Below are 20119 nucleotides of genomic sequence, written 5' to 3' on the forward strand. Positions count from 1 at the left end.
TGTTTTTGCCTTTGCAAATATATGTTTTTGGTAATTTATAATTTATTTCTTAATGTTCTCCTCCAGCATGAGAAAGAGAATGAGTAGTTTTATGAAAATATTTTGTAGAAATTAATCTTTCATGTATAACATTTAAATCTGCACCACTATCAATCATAGCAATGAAATTTTTCTTATAAGAATTATCAATTAATAAAGTAATATTAGTATACCATTTTTTAGATATTATCATGCTTAAAATAGATAAATGTTTTTTATTTGGATCAGGAAATGAAATATCTTGAATATTATCAAAATTTTCAGAATTAGAAATTGAATTATTATTTTCAATAGCTGAAATACGATAATTTTAACTATTATTTTTTTTTTGTAAAAAATTTACTTGTTTTTTAAGATTATCTATTTCTTTAACTAAATCATGTATAGTAAGTGGATTTTGTTGACTATATTTTTTCTGTAAAAGATTTTTGACTTCTTTCAGAGAATATGCTTGTTCTTGTTTAACAAGATTGTTATTATTATTGCTAGTTGAAGCAGTATTTTCCATTTGATCAATAATTATAGATTTCAATATTCGATCCTTAATCATTTTAATAAATTCTAAAATATTATTATTTGTTAAAATATTTATATTTAAATCTTGAAATTGATACACGAGTTTATAAAAACCATCAATTTAATCAGTATTATCATCTATATGATTTATACAAGATTTTCCTTGTATACAGTTATTACATTCTTCTATATCTGAAATATCTGAGTCATATCTAGAATTTCTTCTGAATTCATTAAAATTTGAACATGGAATTGAAGATTTATAACACCAATAAAAATTACCTTTTGATAGGGCCGAAATTTTATTGCACTTCACTCGGGGTCGAATTATCGAAGTGGAACGATTTTTGGTGGTGGAGAATGAAGGAGGCACTGGTTTTTGTGCAGGGTAAATGAGTTTGTGAAGTTTTTTTTTTCTTTTATAAACGTATAAGCGCTTTATAACTAAACCTGTTCATAGAATTTTAAATGAATTATAAGAAAAAATTGATAGAAAAACTTTTCAAATTAATTCTTTAAAAGAAGTAAAAATTCTAACTATAGATGACAAATTACAAAATCCTAAATTACAGAAAAAATCAAAATTATTTATAATAAATGTTCATTAGAAATTTGCAATGATCTTCCTTATGCTTTCTGGAATAGAAAGAAGAATATTATTTCTCTTCCATATGAAGAGAATTTTGAAGAAAAAAATATTCCTACCAAAGCTCGTCCTTGTCAAATGAATTCTGAATATTTAGAATTATGTAAAAGTAAAACTCATTCTTTACTAGATAAAAGTTTAATAAAACCTTCTCAATATCCTTGGTCTTGTACTACTTTTTATGTCAATAAACATTCTGAGCAGGAAAGAGGAGTTCTTAGATTAGTCATAAACAGCAAACCCCTTAATAAGGTTTTAAAATAGATTAGACATCTTATTCCTAATAAAAAAGATTTATTAGATAGACTTGTTCATGTTATTATATTTTCAAAATTCGAATTAAAATCAGGATTTTAGCAAATTCAAATAAAAGAATCTGATAGATATAAACGGCTATTAATGTTCCAATAGGACATTATGAATGGACTGTAATGTCATTTGGCTTTAAAAATGCTCCTTCATAATTTCAACAAATTATGAATGATATTTGTTGGGATCGATATAGAGTTTAGAGGGGGGGAGGGTGAATAAGCTCTTTCCTTTGTTTAACGATTTCGCAAAAGGTGCTAGGATCCTGTTATAGATTATAGCTGGGTTTTTTCGAATGTAAATCCAGCAGATCACAATAAGTACGGAAACGATCCAATGGAGTACGATGAGAAATAATAAAACAGTAGGCAGTATAACAGTGGTTGTTTCTAGAAGTTCGAAGATAAAATCTTCTACGTCTCCCATTCTTCTGTTTCCAGAAGGTATCACTAAAAGACTTTGGATATTACAGTACAACACTTATATACACCCACCTCAGTAGGGCTTACTCTTAGCCTACTGAAACTCTTAGTTACACAACTCCGTAAAAAAAAGAATTCAACAAAGTTCTGGAAAAGTCTCTTTTCCAGTTTACAAACTCTTATCAATGAGTTATAGTAAAGTGTTTAACTTGAAGAGGTTACGAAACAACAACACAATATGATCTCAGAAGATCGGATATTGATAAAATCTTCTACGTCTCCCATTCTTCTGTTTCCAGAAGGTATCACTAAAAGACTTTGGACATTACAGTACAACACTTGTACACACCCACTTCAGTAGGACTTACTCTTAGCCTACTGAAACTCTTAGTTAAACAACTCCGTAAAAAACGAATACAACAAAGTTCTGGAAAAGACTCTTTTTCAGTTTACAAACTCTTATCAATGAGATATAGTAAAGTGTTCAGCTTGAAGAGGTTACGAAACAGCAGCACAATATGACCTCAGAAGTTTGGATATTGATAATAAAGTGTGTGCTGCTTTTCTGTATGTTGAGCTTTGAAGATAAGTAGTAGTTGATGATAGCTCAAACTCACGTTGGAATAATCATTGTGTTGATAAAGATAATAACGTTTTTGTTTATAAAGGATTGATCTTCTTATACATAGAAAACTTGAGTCCAACGTAAACAAAACAGCTTCTTTTGACTTCTAATAAATCAGCTTTATCATCTAAATAGGGTCCTGCAGAAAGCTTTCAGAATAATCAGTCTTTGCTTTATACCAAAACTGATAAGGCATATTAAATAACTTCGTACAAAATTAATGGTTCAATTAATACTAGTACAAGGTAAAGTAACGGTAATATTTAAGACTGTAGAGATTCAAACAAGAGACGTTAAGATACTTCTGTTTAAGCTAAGTTCTGCTTATAAAGCTACGTTCTGCTTTTGGTTTTTCTAAGCGTACTACTTTTGTTAACATGATACGAGAGCTTCTGCTTTTATGTAGTCTTCTGGTTTTAGCTATCGCGACCTACTGGTTTTGACTCGCATCACCACAATTAAATTAAGTCTAAAAATTTCCCCCTTTGCGATGATGCCAAAACCTAGATGTTAGTAGCGATGAATATGAAAGCAAATAGAAAATAAGATAATTGATAAACAAACAAACAGTAACACAGAGTTCAAATGAATTTAATCATCAGTTCCAATGTCTCTGAACATTGTTTCCTCATCCTGAGGATCTTGGTTTCTGAAGGAGTATTCTGCATGATGTCTTCCAGATCTGCCTTCTTCTAACCTGGCTTCTGCTTTCCTTTTTTTGGCATCATTGGCAAGAACTCGAGTGAGTAAATCATCCACTCGGCCAGTAAGAGTAAGAATGCCATTATTTGGCATCTCCAGAAATGGTGCCTGATTCGAAACTCGTTCATTTAGATCAAGAATAGATTGAGACTCAATTTTGGCATCAATAGTTACAAGTTTCGAGTCTGAGGCTTCTGCTTTGGTGGAGACTGATTGAATAGCTGAATCATGATCAGAGACAGTTTTAATGATGTCAGAATGACCAAGCAAGATGCTGGCATGACTTGAGACAACATTTTGTCTGAAAAGGCTTGTTTCGACATGCAGTTTGGCCAAAGATTCTGCCGTGTGAGTGATTTCTTTTGAGATGCGGTCACGGAAGAATCTGGTGGCACTAACCTCACAAGCACATTCAAAAGATAACTGTTTCACAATCTTTGACAAATTATCAAGATTTCTCCTCAGAATATGTATCTCGAATTCAAGATCAAACGTTGCTTCTGCTGGGGAAGGTGTTCTTTCGAGCATACGCTGTCTGATCTCTTCAAGATGAGCAATATGAGCAGGAGAATCAGTAGGAGGGAGAAGCAAAGCAGTAGAAGGGGATCTTCTGGTTGAGCAGTAATCTATTCAGCAGAAGTGCCTCCAGCAGTAGTTGGTTCAGGAGCTGCGCTCTCATCTGGTTGGGCAGCTTCCGTGGCTTCCAGTTGCTCAGCGGCTGGAATAGATTCATATTGAACATTCAAAATATCTTCCATTTCTGCTTGATGTTCAGCAGAGAAAATCTCCAGATTTGGCAGTGATTGAGATGGGGCAGCATCTGATTCTACCATGGGTTGGTCTGCTGGTCGAGCTTTTGGTTGGACCACATCATCAGCCTGAGCTGCTTCTGGTGCAGTAGAGACAGTAAGAACGATAGATTGAATGACTTCATCAATTGAAGCCAATTCTTGAACAGAGATAAGTGATGATGATTGAGTAGGCTGCTTCTGAGATGCAGGAGTACGGAAACCTTAGCTTCTGAGGGAGCTATAGTCCTTTCCTCAACTGGCTTATTCTGAATAAAGTCCAGGATGAAGCCTACTTGATACTGTACAGGCTCTCCAAAGGCCTATTCTTGAGCAAAAAGTTTTTCATTTACAAATTTCAGTCTATCGTTCAAATTTTGGATAACATTCTGATCCTAAGCAGCAGTAGGAATCATAGAGTCGAAATTAGACTTAAGAGTCTTTAAAACAGATTCCAGCTTTTGACACTTCAACTGCTCAAGAATGTAACTTCGTCTGCTCATTTCTTCAATCACATTGTCAGTCTTGGAAAAATCAAAAACCTTCTTTTCATTCTTCACCATTTTTCCATATGCACCTGGTGTTTTGAAATATGTGATTGGATGGAAAACTCGAACCTTATGCCAATCATCAAAGAAAGTCATGCCTTCGCTGGCAGATTTCTCAATCTCCTCCATGTGAAGATCAATACAAGTTAAAACAGATGACTTGGCGCCGTGAAATTGTGGTTCTGCAACAAGTTTACCTTTCCCTTTATCTGAAAAAGAAACAGGCAGCACGGGTCTAAAAGCAGAAGATCCTGCAGTTGATTCTTTAATAATGACTCCAGACGTGAGTCTGAAAGTCGGAACAGAAGTAGAGGTGGTGGCAGTAGATGTGACTGCTGGTTTGGAGACTGGGACAGATTCTGGTTGGGATGAGGTGGCTTCTGGAAACACTTGTCTCAAAGGGACAATGTCTAAATCAGCAACGACTACTGTTTTCTTGAGGCGGAGAGCTGTGCGAGCTTTCTTCTTTCTAGGGGTGGCAGTGAGTGATGCTTTGATTGGAGCAGCAAACTCCTCAGATACTCAGTGGAGACAACTACTCTTTTTCTCTTGATTTTCTTTTGAGGCACTTGAGCCTCAGTCTGATCATCGCCAACCTCTTTCTTCAGAGCAACAAACTCGGCCAGAGTTGGCTTTGCTCTCAAAGCAAGTACATTGTCAGCATCGGCCATTGTTACATAAGAAGTATCTTGTTCAGAAGTGTGCGGAAAACCAGCATCCTTTAACATCGTGCTGATCTGAACAACAAAACCAGTAGCTTTCCTCACAGCCATATTGTAGGACCCGTTAAATCAGACTACGTATAAGCCATGCATAATTAATATTATTTAAATTAAAATGATTTTATGCATGATGATTTAAATTCTTTTCTTTAAATTTGATTATTTTACGCAATAGTTTAGTTATTATCTTTTCAGTTAAATAAGTGAGGCCGGACTGGAGTTGGAGTATTGAGATAAAATTTAATATTAAGAAATTATTCCTAGAATTTATTTAAGATAAATAATAAGTTAATTTAATGTAAAAGAATGTTTAAAGGATTTATTTAAGTAATTTGAGATAAGTAGTAAATAAATTCTTTTAGGTTCAGTAATTAATTTATTAATTCACTAAAATATTTAATGAGTAGATAAAACTTTAAAGATTTAAAATACAATAATTAAGCAATATTTCCCTCCATTTTTATTCTAGAAATCAGCCACCCTCTTATAAGATTTGATAAGTTTGTCAACTCTCCATTTTTGATATCTTTCCATATCCCTTCATGGTAGAATAATTCCCACAATTTTAATCCCCAATAATTAATAATTTAGAAATATTCCACCCCATTTAAAAGCAAGATTTCGGCCACCTCATTAAAAGATTTGAATTAAATTTGACAACTCACAAACTTTGATTCCTTTCCTTATCCATTTTCTTGGTAGATAATCCCTCACCTTTTTAATCATCAATAATTAATAATTAAGCAATTTTTATACCTTAGTTGAATGAGGAAAATCGGCCAACCTCATTTTTAAATCAAATCAAATCAATCATTTCCCTTATCTCTCAACTCAAGGAAAGAAAAGATTCTACCTTGCCATTCTATCTCCCAAATACTTTGCAACTTCCCCATTTCATTCCTAGCCTTCTCTCCTCTCCATATTTTTGAAATTTCAGAGAAGAATAAGCAAAAAAATCGGGAGAAAGCTGTAATGCCCGAGGATTTGATTATCATAATTTGCTATAAGATTAGTGAATTAAATAGATATAATTGTAAACGGGCCACTACGAGACCAGATTGGATAAAGAATATAAATTTCATCAATTTCGGGCAGAACTAGTGGCGCCCGAGCGGTAGAAAGTGACCGCTCGAGCGCCAATGTTCAATGAAATCACGTTCGGGCAGAAGGTGTGGCGCCCGGGCGGTAATTTATGACCGCCCGAGCGCCAGAATCTCGCATGGCGGGCAGAACTTTCCGCGCCCGGGCGGTAGATCTTTACCGCCCGAGCGCCGAGCTCGCGCCCGGGCGGTAAGTTTCGACCGCCCGAGCGCCAGCGAGATTTGGCTAAAGCAAGCCACGTTTCATTGCATGCAAGGGGCGATATATATAAACGAAAATCCCTCAGAAATATGATAAGAATCAGAATAGAAAAGCTCCGAGAGGCTTTTGAAGTTCTTGCGCCGGTATTTTACAATCCGTCCGTCTGATTTAAAATCCGACTTCGGTACCGTGTTTCTATCGTTATAGGCTACGCGTGGACGTAAGTTTTACTATGTTTCGGCATGTCTTGAAATTATGATGTTGTAGGAATCAGATATGATTCATATATGTTGTTTCTGACATGTTAGACATCGTATAATTACAAACGAATTTAAGAACGGACACCGTATAGAATTGTTATGAATTTTAGAGTTGAATCGACTGGGTGTTGGTACCAGATTTATACCATTATCAGTAATGAATTGGGGGAAATGACATAGATTGTTTAAGATGGCGATTGTACAGTTGAAATGATACCGAGATCAAGTATTTAATTGGATATGTGTTGATTGAGAATAGAGATTGATAGAAAATGTATCTCTTTCAGATTTGATTGACAGACTTGATATCAACTTCGAGACTACGACAAGAAAGGTATAGTACATGTTTTGCTTGGGGAATCATGACTCAAATGAGATCACATTTGAGTTTCCCAACCAAAATCACATACTTGTGTTATTGTTGATATCTAGATTTGATTATGATTGTTTATAGATTTGTTTATAGAACTTGTATACAAATCTTGCTATGCTTTGTTTACAGATCAGGTGGCATTGCATTAGAATGATTATGCTTGTTTACAGATTGTGTATTCATGCATTAAGATATGACAGTCTGGAGATCAGGCAGACTTCTAGATGTTCGGCGATATCTCAGCTTAGGGGAAGATCACCGCCCCTTTGTAGACGTGGATACAGATCAGGCCGAAGTCTAGGAATAAGACGTACAACACCTCGATTGGTAGGGTAGGTGACAGTCAGTGACGTCTTATTCACAACGGGATCCCTAGAGTTATAGTCGAGTCGCATCTAGACATGATTAGACTTGCATTGCATGATTTTATATGAATGACATTCATATTAGCATGTTTCATGTTTTAGATTGTGTTAATGCATGTATACATGTTTATACTGGGATTTGTTCTCACCGGTTTTCCGGCTGTTGTTATGTCTGTATGCGTGCATAACAACAGGTGGGGCAGGATCTGGGTCGAGACAGAGATGATCGTGTTAGCGTGGAGATCACGGGCGTAGCAGATGGACCAGTAGTTGTCTTTTATTATGTACTGTCTTTTAATACTGGTTAGTTGAGAACATACAGAATAAGACATGTATATTATGTTTGTATGTTGTAAATGAAATAAAGATTGTTGCTTGTTTAATTACATTTGATTAAATGTAAAAGCGAAAAATTGACCCACGTTTTAGAATAATGATCCATTTAATCCCAAGAAAAAGAATTAGAGCCCGGGTCCCCACAACAGGTGGTATCAGAGCAGTCGAGTCTATAGACTGAGATAAGATAGAATGAGCGGGGTAGATCGAGTCTTCTTCCTTGCTTATGATGTGCTAGCATGTGTATTGCTTTCTTTATTACATGTTATCTGTTATCTGATTGATTACAGTGTATAATAAACTGAATCAGAACCGATTCTAGATCAGAGGTAACTGACTAGAGGATGGCTGAGACAGTGGTATATTTTGTTTACTAATCCGTTGGTTGATTAGATATGCCTCCTAGAAGAGCAGCCGTACCTCTACGACCATTAGCGCCAGAACAGGGTAGTACATCCGGAGATCCTATGGATGTTACGGCGACCCCTATGGAGACGTTGCTGAAGCGATTCCAATCCTTTCGACCTCCCACATTAAAAGGTACCGAGAATGCCATCGAGTGCGAAAGTTGGCTTGAGGACATTAAAATGTTATTTGACTCTTTGGAGTACAGTGACGAGAAGAGAATAAAGCTAATTGACCATCAATTGCAAGATATAGCCAAGAATTGGTGGTAGAACATTAGGAGAGCTTTAGAGCAGCGGGGTACCGAGATTACTTGGAAAGTATTCAAGACGGAGTTCTATCAGCGTTTCTTTCCCATATCCTATCGCAAGGATAAAGGTGCAGAATTTGCCAATCTAAGGCAAGGGCCATTGAACATTGAGGAGTACGTTGCCAAATTTTCCTCTCTGCTTCGTTTTGCACCCCATGTTTCAGGAAATGATGAAGCCATGGCAGATCAGTTTATAAATGGCCTGAATCCAGATATCTTTACGTTGGTCAATACTGGGAGACCCGATAATTTCTCGGATGCATTGAATCGTGCCAAAGGAGCTGAAGCAGGATTGTTTAGGCAACGGAGTGCTCCGTATGTTGCACCGCGTCCGAGACCGCCACTACCTCCATCCCAAGTTCCTCCTCCTCGATTCGAAAGTGGTGGTAGTAGTAGTGGACGCAAAGAACAGTTGAAGGCGAAGGGGAAACAGTTTAAGCAACCTGGGAGCAGTTCGTCCAGCTCCAGCGGATCAAGACAGACTGGTTTTGATCAAAGTTCAAGGACTTCAGGTGTCTACTGCAATTCTTGTGGAGGTAGGCATGCGACTGAACAGTGCCAGGGAGTTACAGGCCGATGTAACATTTGTAGGCAACCGGGGCATTTTGCCAAAGTCTGTCCACAGAGAGGTGTACAGCAATTCCAGAGTGGAAGAGGATCCGGTTCCGTACCTCAGATTGAGCGGCAGGCATCATCAGTTCACTCTTTTCAGCCTCCACCGGCACCGACTCCACCCAGAGGCCGAGGTAGTCAGACAGTGAGTCAACCTCCGAGGCAACAGGCTCAAGTGTTTGCATTGACAGAGGAGCAAGCACAGGATGCCCCAGATGATGTCATAGCAGGTAACTGTTCTCTCTGCGGTTATCCTGCTTATATATTGATAGATACGGGTGCATCGCATACATTCATATCAGAACGATTTGCATTATTGCATTCTCTGCCTGTTGAGTCGTTGTTAGATGTTGTGTCTATTAATTCTCCGTTGGGAAGTGGATTGATATCTGTAACTACGGTTAAACATTGCATTCTACAGTTTGAGGGGCATGAGCTTGACCTAGATTGTATAGTGTTGGGTTTAGCTGATTTTGATTGTATAGTTGGTATTGACATGCTAACGAAGTATAGAGCTACCGTGGATTGTTTCCACAAGATTGTCAGATTCAGACCCGAGATGACAGACGAGTGGAAATTCTACGGGAAGGGTTCCAGATCTCGGATTCCCTTGATTTTGGCTCTTACTATGAACAGATTGTTACAAAAAGGAGCAGATGGTTTCTTTATTTATGCTGTAGATATGCAGAAGTCGAGCCCGGCATTGGCAGATCTGCCAGTAGTACGGGAATTTCCAGATATTTTTCCAGATGAAATCCCAGGATTACCTCCGGTTCGAGAGGTAGATTTTAGCATTGAACTTGTACCAGGTACCGTTCCTATTTCAAGGGCTCCATAGAGGATGGCACCTATTGAACTAAAAGAATTGAAAGCACAGTTAGAAGATCTTCTTGCCAAGGGATATATCAGACCTAGTGTATCTCTTTGGGGCGCTCCGGTGCTGTTTGTGCGAAAGAATGACGGTTCGATGCGATTGTGTATAGACTACCGGCAGCTGAATAAGGCAACGATCAAGAATAAATATCCTTTGCCTAGGATTGATGATTTATTTGATCAGTTGCAGGGATCCTCTGTGTATTCTAAGATTGATTTACGTTCTGGTTATCATCAGCTCCGAGTTCGAGATGTAGATATACCGAAGACAGCAGTTCGAACCAGGTATGGACATTACGAATTTATTGTCATGTCTTTTGGTTTAACCAATGCTCCTGCAGTATTTATGGGCTTGATGAACCAAGTGTTTCAGAGGTATTTAGATGAATTTGTGATTGTCTTCATCGATGATATTTTGGTGTATTCGAAGAACAGAAATGAGCATGCAGAGCATCTCAGAATTGTTTTGCAGACATTGAGAAACGAGCGACTGTATGCTAAATTGTCAAAGTGTGAGTTTTGGCTGAATCGAGTTGTCTTCTTAGGGCATATCATTTCTGGAGATGGTATTTCTGTTGATTCGAGTAAAGTGGAAGCTGTTATTAATTGGCCAAGACCGACTTCGGTACCAGAAATACGCAGTTTCATGGGTCTGGCAGGATACTACCGAAGATTTATTCAAGATTTCTCCAGTATTACAAAGCCAATTACTCAAATAACACAGAAGAATATTCCATTCGTTTGGTCAGAGGAGTGCGAGTCTAGCTTCTTAGAACTGAAGAAAAGGCTAACTAGTGCTCCAGTGTTGACGATACCGTCAGGTACGGGTGATTTCGTTGTCTATTGTGATGCTTCTCATAGAGGTTTGGGATGTGTTCTTATGCAGCGAGGTCATGTGATCTCATACGCCTCGAGACAATTGAAGCCACATGAAGTTCGATACCCCATTCATGATCTGGAATTGGCGGCTATCGTATTTGCATTAAAGATTTGGCGTCATTATCTCTACGGCGAGAAATTTGAGATCTTTTCCGATCACAAGAGCCTAAAGTACCTATTCTCTCAATCCGAATTGAACATGAGGCAGCGTAGATGGTTAGATTTATTGAAAGATTTTGACTGTGAAATCAAATACTATCCAGGAAAGTCAAATGCAGCAGCAGATGCCTTGAGTCGAAAGGTATGTGCCTTGTCCTTATCGACGATAGGTGTTACAAAGTTAGTTGAAAGTTGCTGTAGTTCTGGATTAGCATTTGATACAGATAAGAAGCCACTACGACTTGCTACTATTCAAGTTGAGCCGGACTTGATCAGGAGGATCAAAGAAGCTCAACGAACCGATCCGAATGTGCAAAGATCGATTCAGATGGTCAGAGCAGGACATCTATCGGAATATCAGGTACGTGATCATGTGCTGTACGTGAATAATCGCCTTGTAATGCCAGATGTTCCAGATTTGAGACACCAGATTTTGTCCGAAGCACATTGTAGTCGGTTCAGCATCCATCCTGGTGGCAGAAAGATGTATAATGACTTGAAGACACAGTTCTGGTGGAAACAGATGAAGTCAGACATCGCAGAATATGTGTCTAAGTGCTTGAACTGCCAACAGGTAAAAGCTGAAAGAAAGAAGCCGGTAGGTTTACTTCAGAGTTTATCTATTCCAGAATGGAAATGGGACCACATTTCCATGGATTTTGTGACGAAGTTACCTCGATCATCCAGAGGCTGCGATGCGATTTGGGTCATTATTGACAGATTGACCAAATCTGCTTGTTTCATTCCATACAGAATTACGTATCGACAAGATCAGATGGCGGAGATATATATTCGAGAGGTAGTCAGATTGCATGGAGTGCCGAAGTCTATCGTATCAGATCGTGATCCACGATTCACTTCTCACTTCTGGCACAGTTTACAGCAGGCCTTAGGTACGACATTACACCTGAGTACTGCTTATCATCCTCAGACAGACGGACAGTCAGAGCGGACTATCCAGACTTTAGAGGATATGTTGAGAGCCGTAGTGCTAGATTTTGGCACTAGTTGGCAAGATTCCCTACCTCTTTGCGAATTTTCTTACAATAATAGCTATCAGACGAGTATCGAGATGGCACCGTTTGAAGCTTTGTATGGCAAGAAGTGCAGATCTCCGCTATATTGGGATGATCTCTCAGATGTACCAGAACTTGGGCCAGATATGATTCGTGACATGACAGAGAAGGTAAAACTCATTCAGAAGAGGATGAAGACATCACAAGATCGACAAGCAAAGTATGCCAATATCAGACGTAGACCGTTAGTATTTGAGGCAGGAGATAGAGTATTCTTGAAAATTTCTCCATTCAGAGGCGTTGTAAGATTTGGCAAACGCGGGAAACTATCTCCTCGATACATTGGTCCTTACGAGATTCTTGAGAAGATTGGCGATCGAGTTTATCGACTTGCACTTCCTCCTTCTCTATCCGGAATACATGACGTGTTTCATGTATCGATGTTACAAAGATATATGCCAGACATTTCTCATGTCATTCAACCTGACGAAGCTGAACTTGATCAAACATTGAGCTATGTGGAACAACCGATACAGATTCTTGATCGGAAAGAAAAGAAGCTCAGAACGAAGAATATTCCACTTGTGAAAGTTCAGTGGAGTCGTCATGGCATTGAGGAAGCGACTTGGGAGACAGAGGCAAGCATGAGACAGAAACACCCCGAGTTATTCCAATGATGTAAGTATTAATCTAGCTTTGATGTCATTACTTTGATGCTTACAATGATAGAATGATGTGTCAGTTTGAGGACGAACTCTTATCTAAGAGGGGGAGAAATGTAATGCCCGAGGATTTGATTATCATAATTTGCTATAAGATTAGTGAATTAAATAGATATAATTGTAAACGGGCCACTACGAGACCAGATTGGATAAAGAATATAAATTTCACCAATTTCGGACAGAACTAGTGGCGCCCGAGCGGTAGAAAGTGACCGCTCGAGCGCCAATGTTCAATGAAATCACGTTCGGGCAGAAGGTGTGGCGCCCGGGCGGTAATTTATGACCGCCCGAGCGCCAGAATCTCGCATGGCGGGCAGAACTTTCCGCGCCCGGGCAGCTCGGCGCTCGGGCGGTAAGTTTCGACCGCCCGAGCGCCAGCGAGATTTGGCTAAAGCAAGCCACGTTTCATTGCATGCAAGGGGCGATATATATAAACGAAAATCCCTCAGAAATATGATAAGAATCAGAATAGAAAAGCTCCGAGAGGCTTTTGAAGTTCTTGCGCCGGTATTTTACAATCCGTCCGTTTGATTTAAAATCCGACTTCGGTACCGTGTTTCTATCGTTATAGGCTACGCGTGGACGTAAGTTTTACTATGTTTCGGCATGTCTTGAAATTATGATGTTGTAGGAATCAGATATGATTCATATATGTTGTTTCTGACATGTTAGACATCGTATAATTACAAACGAATTTAAGAACGGACACCGTATAGAATTGTTATGAATTTTAGAGTTGAATCGACTGGGTGTTGGTACCAGATTTATACCATTATCAGTAATGAATTGGGGGAAATGACATAGATTGTTTAAGATGGCGATTGTACAGTTGAAATGATACCGAGATCAAGTATTTAATTGGATATGTGTTGATTGAGAATAGAGATTGATAGAAAATGTATCTCTTTCAGATTTGATTGACAGACTTGATATCAATTTCGAGACTACGACAAGAAATGTATAGTACATGTTTTGCTTGGGGAATCATGACTCAAATGAGATCACATTTGAGTTTCCCAACCAAAATCACATACTTGTGTTATTGTTGATATCTAGATTTGATTATGATTGTTTATAGATTTGTTTATAGAACTTGTATATAAATCTTGCTATGCTTTGTTTACAGATCAGGTGGCATTGCATTAGAATGATTATGCTTGTTTACAGATTGTGTATTCATGCATTAAGATAGGACAGTCTGGAGATCAGGCAGACTTCTAGATGTTCGGCGATATCTCAACTTAGGGGAAGATCACCGCCCCTTTGTAGACGTGGATACAGATCAGGTCGAAGTCTAAGAATAAGACGTACAGCACCTCGATTGGTAGGGTAGGTGACAGTCAGTGACGTCTTATTCACAACGGGATCCCTAGAGTTATAGTCGAGTAGCATCTAGACATGATTAGACTTGCATTGCATGATTTTATATGAATGACATTCATATTAGCATGTTTCATGTTTTAGATTGTGTTAATGCATGTATACATGTTTATACTGAGATTTGTTCTCACCGGTTTTCCGGTTGTTGTTATGTCTGTATGTGTGCATAACAACAGGCGGGGTAGGATCTGGGTCGAGACAGAGATGATCGTGTTAGCGTGGAGATCACGGGCGTAGCAGATGGACCAGTAGTTGTCTTTTATTATGTACTGTCTTTTAATACTGGTTATTTGAGAACATACAGAATAAGACATGTATATTATGTTTATATGTTGTAAATGAAATAAAGATTGTTGCTTGTTTAATTACATTTGATTAAATGTAAAAGCGAAAAATTGACCCACGTTTTAGAATAATGATCCATTTAATCCCAAGAAAAAGAATTAGAGCCCGGGTCCCCACAAAAGCAAGGGAGAAACAAGTGAGAAAAGTAATAAACAAAAGAAGAACACTTCGTCTCCGTCGCGCCGTATCGTCGCACTAGTTTGTTTTCTTATTCAAACAAATCCAACGCATGTTTATATTACTTCTTTGCTCTTCAATCAAGTTATATAAATATTTTAAAACATTACATGATCATGATTTCCATGGCAAAACCGAATTTGGACAACAACTTTCAAAGAAAAATCTGCACAGAATTTCGGTCCCCACTTGTTCTTCACAGTTTTGATGTGTTTGTGGTTTCAGGGTTGGCTCGATTTCCAGGGGCTCAAGGCTGCATCTAGGATTTTTATAGGGTGTGCTAGGAAGGTGTTAGTCCATTGGTTTCACTCCCTCACCCCCCAGCAACGCGTTTGGACAGCAACCCTCCAAAACGTCATTTTTTGTCTCGAATTGCATGGTTTCTTGCCTAAGGTGTGGGTTATGATCTTGGCTGCCCTAGGGGCTGTAGCCATGGTTAGAATCCTTCCTTGACATGTCTAGGAAGTGAAAAAGATGCTCTTTCATGGCTTGGTTCATGGTTCCATCGCTTTTAAAAATAAAACAAAAAACAGCGCCCCTTCGGTTTTAAAATTCTGGTTTTGTTGAGTGTGTTGAGTTTCGGTTTTGAGGTGTTAGATGGGTTGTGGTTGGCTTCTAGCCCTTAGCCATGACTCATACAATACCTTAGCATGTCTAGCATGGACCATGGTTAACCTCATAACCATTGGATCCTTCATTTGACAGCAAAATAAGCTACACTCCTCCACGGTGCAGCATGTGTTCTCGGGTGGAGCTTCGGATTTGTCTTTGGTGTTTGCTTGGATTTTGGCTGGCCTAGGGCCCTTAGTTAGGGTTAAAATCACACCTTAGGATGTTGGTAATAGGCTCTGGTCGGTGGTTCAACCCTCAATGGCCATTAGCCTTGCAAACGACGCAAGGAAACGCAACAGCTGCTGGCATGTAATTTTCTTGACAGCAACTTTGTGCTTCGGTTCAGAGGCTTGTTTGAGTGCTTGGGTGGCTTTTAGCCTATGGACTTGGACTGGACAGTGCCTTATTGAGTTAGGAAGGTCATGTTTTTGTCCGTTTGTGATTTGGTTAAGTTTAGAGTTCGTACGAGAATTTACGGTGTAAGGTGCCAAAGTGACTCTCGAAAGATCGTTTCATGATTTTGGCCTCCATGCATAATTTTCGTGTATTACAGCCCTTGGTAACTATTTTCCAGTACTTTATGTGTATTTTAATCATGACTAAATGATGGTTCGATGTCGGTTCGGGTTGGTACGGAGTCATGGTTAAATATTAAGTTTGTTGGGCGTAATAGTCTCGTTTTTAGTTCGATTTTTGATATGTTGATCAAGTCGAGTTTATTTGCATATTCCTCATGTTAGAATTAGGTCGCAGCGAGCCTTGGAACGATCCAACCCAATTGGTAAAATAACTCAGGAATTTAATTATATTACGTTCATAAAATATAAAAGTTTATTTTTGATATACGATATGTCTTCTGGCCACTTCACGCTCATGGGATTGCAGCTTAGGGATTATTACTTCATCAGGTGGCTACTGGCCGGTTCATGTTCATGTATGGGTACGGAAATACAGTCCAAGGGCTGTGATGATCTCTACCGCCCAGTATACTGTGGTTTAGTCTGATCAGACTATTCGGTTCATGTTATGGGCCACTTGCGTAGAACATAATCTCAACAGAAAATTATGATATGCTATTATGACAGGACCCTACCGAGCAAACATTTCACTTACGATTTTTCAGTTATGCACTTATTTATAATTATTCATGACACGATTTTCACGTTATGCTCTATGATATGATATTTTTACGTTACGCCAGATTTTACGATATATTTACTTTTTATTCATGATATATGCATGCTGAGTCTTTAGACTCACGAGACTTGATTGTTGTAGGTACTGATGAAGTCGGGACCGAGGACGGAGAACAGTGAGCTAGCTTGGGTCGGCAGTAGTAGGAATCCGAGGACCTCATTTATCAGTTTATTTATCATTTTTATGGATACTCATTTTTATCACGACGAATTATTTTAAATTGTTGTTTTGAAACAGATATTTACTTCCGCTGCTATTTTGACATTTGCACTTTTATTCCGCTGTTACATTAAACATGGAACCTTTTTATCAGTATACTTTATGAATGAGACATTTTATTTATTTAAAGACAAAATTTTAAATTATTCCGCAAATTTTCAAGTACGAAATACGGGCCTCTACAGCTGGTATCAGAGCCTATGTTCTTGTAAAGGGTTGTACTACTACTGATCTCGAGAAGCTCACGAAGTCACGTCTTCGGTCTGTAAGTTTTACGTTTACGCATTTTGTTTAAAGCACGAAATATTTTAACAGCATGTTTTCATCAAATATTTTACGTTCAGATTTTGATTACGCAGTATTTATTTAAATTTAAAGAAATAATATAGATTATGTATGTTAGTTACGTATGGGTTATGTATGGAACAGTATGCCTCCTAGACGCATTCTTGAGCGCACGAGAGATGATGAGCCTCGCCAGGAGGACGGTGAGAATCAGAGGCAGGAGAGAGATTTACCACCTCCATCTCCACCGGACATGAATGCCCAGATGTTAGCTGGGATGACGCAGTTCTTCGCACAATTTGCGAGGAACAGTGCTGTGGAAACCAGGCCGGCATGGCTTGAGGCTACCTATGAGCGGTTCATGAAGATGAGACCGAAGGAGTTTTCAGGAACTGCAGATCCCATGATCGCCGAGGGCTGGATTAAGTCCCTCGAGGTTATCTTCGAGTTCATGGAGCTTAGAGACGAGGATAGGGTCCGTTGTGCGACCTATCTATTTGGAGGAGATGCCCGCTTATGGTGGGAAGGAGCATCCGTAGCCCTGAACTTGGCTACTCTGAGCTGGACGCGCTTCACCGAGGTATTCTACTCGAAATATTTTTCTAACGAGGTGCATTCCAGGTTGACCAGAGAGTTCATGGCCCTGAGACAGGGAGATATGACTGTTACGGAGTTCATCCGTAAGTTTGAGAGGTGTTACCATTTTGTGCCCCTGATTGCCAACGATGCAGAGCAAAACTGAGACAGTTTCTAGATGGTCTGCGGCCGATCTTGCACCGTGATGTTAGGGTGGCTGGCCCTACTACTTATGATGTCGCTGTCTCCAGAGCTCTAGCTGCAGAGCAGGATCAGCAGGATATAGAAAGAGACCGCCAGGGCAAGCGACCAGTCCAAGTGCCACACCGCCCTCCTCCTCAGCAGCAGCATCAGAATAAGAGGCCTTTCCACGGCCCACCTAGAAACAAAGGACAACAGCAGCAGCGGGGACGCGCAGTCCCGAGGACTTTTGAGCACCCAGTCTGTCCTAGGTGCACACGCCGCCATGCTGGAGCGTGTATGTATGGTTCAGGGAAGTGTTACAAGTGTGTTAGTCCAGACAACTTGCTGCAGCAATGCCCTCAAGGGAGTCTGCGTACCCAAGACAGAGTTTTGCCCTCCATGCAGCGGAGACGAACCCAGACACCATGCTCATGACATATATCTTAAAGCTTTAAGTTAATATTTGATATTCAATGTTTTGGGAATCTGGATTAAGATTTTGAACTTAGAATTGTGATAGGATTGCATGCTCTAATCAGTGATACTTTCGGGAATTAGGTTAGAAGAACTTTGACCTTCGCATGTCTATAGGTTAGTTCTTGTGATTATTGGGTTCAGCTTGACGTTCCAACCTTTCAGGGAGAATTTTTATAGCGGGTTCATCTAGGAAAGCCTTGATAGATTCAGGGGCTACTCATTCATTCATTTCGGAGACTTTTGCTGATTTTCTCAAGGTAAAGATCATTGGGCTAGATATAGCCTATTCAGTAGTACTGCCTTCGAGAGAGGAGATGGCAGCTACCAATGTGATCCGAGACATAGACCTCGAGCTTCATGGCAATCTTGTTTATGCGGATCTTATCGTTTTGCCGATGCCAGAGTTTGATATCATTCTGGGTATAGAATGGCTATTAAGGAACAGAGTTTTGATCGACTTTCAGCGGAGATCTATTCTAGTCTGATCGCCTGGGATGGAGCAGTTCTTATTCAAACCAGACAGGTACTTTCATTTACCGCTTTTGATATCTTGTGTCCAAGCTAGGAAGCTCATGCGTAGAGGGTGTCGAGCGTTTTTGGCAACTTTTGTATCTGTTCCCGAGACACCCAGTCAGTCAGCCTTCGATGTCCTAATTGTTAGGGATTTTCTAGACGTGTTTCCTGATGACGTCTCTGGTATGCAACCCGAGTGAGAGGTGGAGTTTTCCATTGAGCTTATGTCAAGTACGGCTCCGATATCGAAAGCACCGTACCGATTAGCACCGACAGAGATGGCAGAACTTAAGAAGAGGATTCAGGAACTTCTAGATAAGGAGTTCAACCCGAGTCTCTGGTATGCAACCCGAGTGGGGCGCGCCAGTCAGTCAGAGGGTCGAATGCTATATCGGTGATTGTAGATCGTCTTACGAAATCAGCTCACTTCTTGCCTATTAAGACGACTTTCTCCATTATCCAGTATGCAGAGTTATATATCCGGGAGATCGTTAGACTTCATGGCATTCCCGTTTCTATATTGTCTGACCGAGATCCTAGATTCACTTCATCATTTTGGAAGAGTGTACATTCAGCTATGGGTACCAAGTTGTTGTTTAGCACAGCTTTTCACCCACAGACAGATGGTCAGTCCGAGAGAGTTATCCAGATTTTGGAGGATCTTCTCCGTGCATGTGTTATTGATTTCTCCTGGAGTTGGAAATCAAAGTTACCGTTGGTGAAGTTTACCTATAACAACAGTTTTCAGTCGTCTATAAGTATGGCTCCATATGAAGCACTGTACGGTCGTAAGTGTAGATCGCCTATTCATTGGGATGAAGTAGCGGAGAGAGCAGAATTGGGTCCGGAGATTGTGCAGCAGGCTGCTGATGTAGTAGTCAAGATCCATGATAGGATGAGGACTGCTCAGAGTAGACAGAAGAGTTATGCGGATCAGAGGAGGAGAGATTTAGAGTTTGCTGTTGGTGACCATGTTTTCGTGAAGATTGCACCGATGAAAGGTGTCATGACAGGGCCCTATCGAGAAAACATTTCACTTACGATTTTTCAGTTATGCACTTATTTATAATTTTTCATGACACGATTTGTAACGTACTGTACTTAACTACTTGGAATTTGCGGAAAAATTAAAAATTTTATTCAAATAAAACATCCGTACGGTCGTCACCCAACATACATAAAATATCTTTCAAATAATCCATCACCAAATAAAAGTTTGCTAAATG

This window comes from Primulina eburnea, chromosome 6 (genome assembly GCF_022965805.1).
Source record: "Primulina eburnea isolate SZY01 chromosome 6, ASM2296580v1, whole genome shotgun sequence".
In the NCBI taxonomy this organism is placed as follows: Eukaryota; Viridiplantae; Streptophyta; class Magnoliopsida; order Lamiales; family Gesneriaceae; genus Primulina; species Primulina eburnea.